Source organism: Humulus lupulus, chromosome 8 (assembly GCF_963169125.1).
Source record: "Humulus lupulus chromosome 8, drHumLupu1.1, whole genome shotgun sequence".
Lineage (NCBI taxonomy): Eukaryota > Viridiplantae > Streptophyta > Magnoliopsida > Rosales > Cannabaceae > Humulus > Humulus lupulus.
Window position 1 is genome coordinate 83,521,625 of NC_084800.1, and position 5,162 is coordinate 83,526,786.

The 5,162-nt window shown below is 34.5% G+C and overlaps 1 non-coding gene across 1 annotated transcript; it reads left to right on the forward strand.

Annotated features, from left to right (window-relative positions):
- The first annotated feature begins 2,807 nt into the window (after nt 1-2,807).
- LOC133798799 (small nucleolar RNA R71) lies at nt 2,808-2,914 on the forward strand. The gene has a single exon (XR_009876018.1). It is a non-coding gene; the product is annotated as a small nucleolar RNA R71 (small nucleolar RNA).
- Nucleotides 2,915-5,162: the final 2,248 nt, after the last annotated feature.

Sequence of the window (5,162 nt, forward strand, 5' to 3'; positions counted from 1 at the left end):
TGGTCGGGTTACAAGGTATTTTTACCCGTCCAATGTCATAATCGGGTTAGCAAAAGTGACCCGTAACTTGCCCAATTAAGAATTTTTTTTTTAACCCGTCCAATAATTTGGGTGGGTTGGTCGAGTTAACCCGCCCAAACCGAAATTGTATTTTTTTTTTGGCGAGTTGGTCAGGTTGGTCGGGTCAACCCGCCCAAACAAAAGTGATATATATATATATTTTTTTTTACATTTTTTACATTTTTTTCTTTTAAATACTAGTACTAATAGTGTGAAGTTTATCTTTTTAAGCTTAAAACAATATTTTAAATTTATAGTAAAAAAATTAAAACAAAACATAATTAATTTATATATTTATTTGAATATATTAAAAATAATAAATTGATAACAAATTCTTAATTCGGCGGGTTGATAATTATTTTCAACCCGCCCAATGTAACAATTGGGAGGTTTAAATTTTGGTCGGTTTATTCGGGTTGCGTTTTTTGGCGGTTTTTTCGGGTTGGTTTGGGCGGTTTATTCGGGTTGGGCTGGTTGTTAAAATTTCTGCATAGCCCTAATTCAAGGGTCCAAAACATCTAAACCAGCTTCAAAGTCAGCTTCAAAGTAAAAGGTAAAATTCCTATATACAGTGATATATTACCTTTACAGGATATATGCCATGGTACAATATCTTATCTTATATATATATAATCATCATCTTCTCAGATAACCAAATTTATCTTTTTGAGACATACAATGCATTGTATTATTCCATTCCACCTGATCATCATATCATAGTGCAAATATATATATATATAGTATTGCATATTATATATATAGCTATGTGGGGACAATAATTCTATCCACTTCAATGGACCTAAATCTTATTAATTAACAGAATTAAATATTATTTATTAATTTTTCTATATATATATTATTTCAAGAAAAATGCAAAGTGGGCTGGCATTATAACAAACAATCTTAATGACCTTTATTAATTCCCACCATCCACTAAAAATGTACCTACAATAATTTTGTTTATAAAAAATTTAATGACCGATGATCGATTTGGAGTATAAAATATATAACATACGTATATTCATTATAAATATAATCAATATAATATTCATTGTCAATATTTAATTTGGGTATGTATAGTGATACTTCTTATTCCTATATTTATATAAATTACTATTTTGAAGAAAAACAATTAATACTAATTAATTCGTGCATGTGCACAACATGAATAGATTTATAATGAGAATTATTATTACAAGGTAAATACTTTTTCATTATTAATTCGTGTGTATTTATATACCCTATAATAGGGATATATATTATAAAACTAGGAAATGACTGCAACACATCCTTTTTTTTGCAACACCGATGCATCATTTTTCTATTTTCGGCACCTGGATAGATATATTCCCAAATTTTTTTATATGACGGTGTACATTGTAGGTATTTAGAATATCCTGTAAATTTTCAAGAAATTCTGAATAGTTTACGAAGCCGAAAACAGGGTTCAAACTGTCAAATTTTACACGTGTACACAAAAAAAATAGGCATGTGTGCAACATACAGTTTAGACCCTATTTTCGGTGCCATAATTTATTCGAAATTTCTTGAAAATTTGTAGGATATTCTAGATAGCTATAATGTACACCGTCGTATAAAAAAATTTGGCATTATATCTATCCAGGTATCAAAAATAAAAAAATAATGCACTAGTATTGTAAAAAAAAAGATGCGCTGCAGTTACTCTCTATAAAACTATTATAAATATCTTATCCGAATAATATTGGAGTAGCTACAATCTCTCTCTCTATATATATATATATATAAAAATAGGTAGCTAGGTAGGTTGTTATTCAAATTGTTGTGGCATTCCTGCATCATTCTGGGCAGAGGCAGATTTTTCTACACTAGGAATTTCAGCGTCTTTTTGAATTTCCTCATTTATTTGGATTAAAGAGAGCTCACCCTCATGCCCAGAGTTGGCCTTGAAATTCTCCAACTCCTTCCCACTTCTCAAAGTGACGGCTTTACAAGGTTCTTTGTTCCCATTTCTTGGATTCTCGGTGTCACTTGGTAATGTACCATGGGGTCTATTTCTAAGCTCATTAGCTAGCTGCCCAACTTGGTTTTCTAAGTTTCTCAATGATGCAGCTTGGCTTTGGATCATGGCTTCGTTCTTCACTATACACTCCTTCAATATGTTCTCAAGAGAGATAGATTGCATTGCTTCTTGTTGTGGCCTTTGTTGTGGTGCTTGTGGGGGATAACCCAATGGGAAATTTGGTCTTGGAGGCATAGAAGAATTGCTAGGGCTAGCCCCTTGATTACTCCACGAGAAGTTGGGATGTTGCCTCCATGATGGATTGTAGGAATTAAAATAAGGGCTATTCCTATTTTGGTTCCCCATGTAACACACAGCTGCTGGATTGGAAGGACAATTGTCAAAAGTATGGCCCTCACCACAATACACACAAGAAATGTTCTCCATAGGCCCGATTTGTGTCCCCATGGGCTGCCCCATTGACTGATTCATTCCCATATTCATTGTCTTAAGCATATTAGAAATAGAGGAGACTTGGGCTGCCAAAGAAGTGATGGCATCTACATCATGAATACCAGCCACCTTTCTACCTGTAGACAATCTAGAAGTGGGCCACTGATAGTTGTTGTTGGATATCCTCTCAAGTATTTCATATGCCTCATTGTAGGACTTAGCAAGAAGAGCCCCGTTCGCTGAAGCATCAACCACCATTCTAGTGTGGGCATTTAGACCATTATAAAATGTCTCCATCTGGATGCAATGAGGAATGCCATGATGAAGGCATTTGCGCAACAACTCCTTAAACCGCTCCCATGCCTCATATAAAGATTCTTCATCAAGTTTCTGAAATGAAGTAATCTCGTTGCGGAGCTTGGCATTCTTAGTGGGAGGAAAATACTTCATCAAAAACCGCTCAGCCAACTCTTGCCAAGTACTCACAGAATCAGATGGCAAAGAGTTCAACCAAGCTCTGGCTCTGTCTCTCAAGGAGTATGGGAACAACTTTAGTCTCAATGCATCCTCTGTCACTCCGGGCAGCTTGAAAGAGTCACTTACTTCAATGAACAAGTGAAGGTGAAGGTGAGGATCCTCTGTTGGCATCCCACTAAACTGACCCACAGTTTGAAGCATCTGGAACATGACTGGCTTCAATTCAAACTGTGCTGCCTGAATTTCTGGTCTGACGATGCCTGGATTGAGCTCATTTAAGAGGGGGAGAGCATATTTCCTGATAGCACGATATCTTTCATCAGCCACAATAACTGCATTTTGCCCATTGTTGGCAGCTACTCCCCCTTGAACTACTCGATCTTGAGCAACTCCTACTATATTTACTGGTGGATCATGAGCGACTCCTGATAGATTTCCTGCCCTCTGGGCAGCTCCCAGTTGAGCCCCTTGCTCAGCATCCATCACGAATACTTCCCTTTTTGACTTTTGCATTCTTTGCCTTCTTCTAAAGGTACGCTTGATTTCTAAATCAATGGGAAGTAGTTCAAGGTCTTGATTTTCTTTCATACACTGTATAAACCTGAAATTGCACGAGAATCACCCAAGTTAGTAAAAAAAACAATTTAAACCAAATTGCGATATACTTAATTTCACAATAAATGACTTTAAACAATCCCCGGCAATGGCGCCAAAAATTTGTTGTGCAAAATTTAATGTGAGTGCAAGTGTACACTGTCAACAAGTAATAAGGTGATAAGAACCCAATATCGTATCCACAAGGATTGTTTTTAAGCTTAAAATTGTGAAATTAAAGTTTAGCAAAATGATTAAAAACAAAAGAACCAAACTCAAATTAAATTGGAAGTTGATTGATTTTTTTTTATGCAATTAAAAATAACTAACAATTGAATTTAAAATCTAAGTTAATGGGATGCAATATGAAAATCAGTTGATAATGAAATGGTAAGCTAGGATAATTAAGTCCCCCTATTTTGTAATTACTGGACGCAATGCTATGAAAATGTTGTGGCACACTGACAGTTTACTAATCAATAATTCTAATCAAGTCCATAAGTTTCTGTCGAAATCAAATGGGTTTAACTCTCTAATTAAATTACTTATGTCTAAGTTAATTTAATTTCAAGAATTTCATATCAAGCACCAATTCTATTAGATTATGCAAGGCAAAGATATATGTCTATACCCTCACAAAATTAAAATCAAAGAAATTAATCTTGCACCATTCAAGTCTTTTGTCCAATAATTATAATCATTTTCAACAATCTTAATTATTTCAATCATTTACTAAATGTGATCAAGCAATAGTAAATATTAAGCATGAAAATTACTTGAATGAATAAACCTCAATTAGCATTAAGTATCAATAGCAAAGTTCCACAATTGCATAACAAAGTTTCTTAATTATCCTAACTTTAAGAAAATCAGTTCATAACTTTGAACACAAAGTAACCCAGCTGATAATCATCCATAATCAAAATAAATGCAACAAACAAAAAAAAGAATTAAGTTCCAAGAGAGAAGGGAAAGAAAAACAAGCCAAGAATATTAAGGAGTGTCCCCAAAATAACCCTTCTCTTTTTTGTCTTCTTCCTTAAAATCCTCCCTCTCTTTCCTTCTTTCCTCTTTTAATGGCTGCCAAAATGGGTGTTCTTCTCTTGCACAGGCGGTTACCCCCTGCTTCTGTCTATCAGCCGTATATCCCTAATTGGAAAAGAAGACACTCTTTTCTCTAGGTCACTTGCTCCTCTATGGGTCACGTGGGCCTCTCTTTTCTTTCTTCTTTTGTTCCCTTTTTTGTCATCTTTTCCATAAATGGGCCCAAGGCAAAATGAAGCCCAATAAGCATTTATCTATTTATCATGCAGCCCAATTTAATTAATCCCCAAAGTGAGCTGGAGAATTAAATGGTAGCTTCCATGTGGGTCATCCAAGTAGATTGGCTAGCAAAACACAATGCTGCAGGATTCCCTCCTGATGAAACCATGTAAAGCTTCAATTTCTTTCCAAATGACCAAAATTCTACCAACCACCTGCCAAGGCAAAATTTCACAATTTAGGATATATTTTTCTAACAATATACTAATATTTAATATTATCTTATTAAATTTAATATTTGACAAAACGAGAATAAAGACACTACAAAACACCA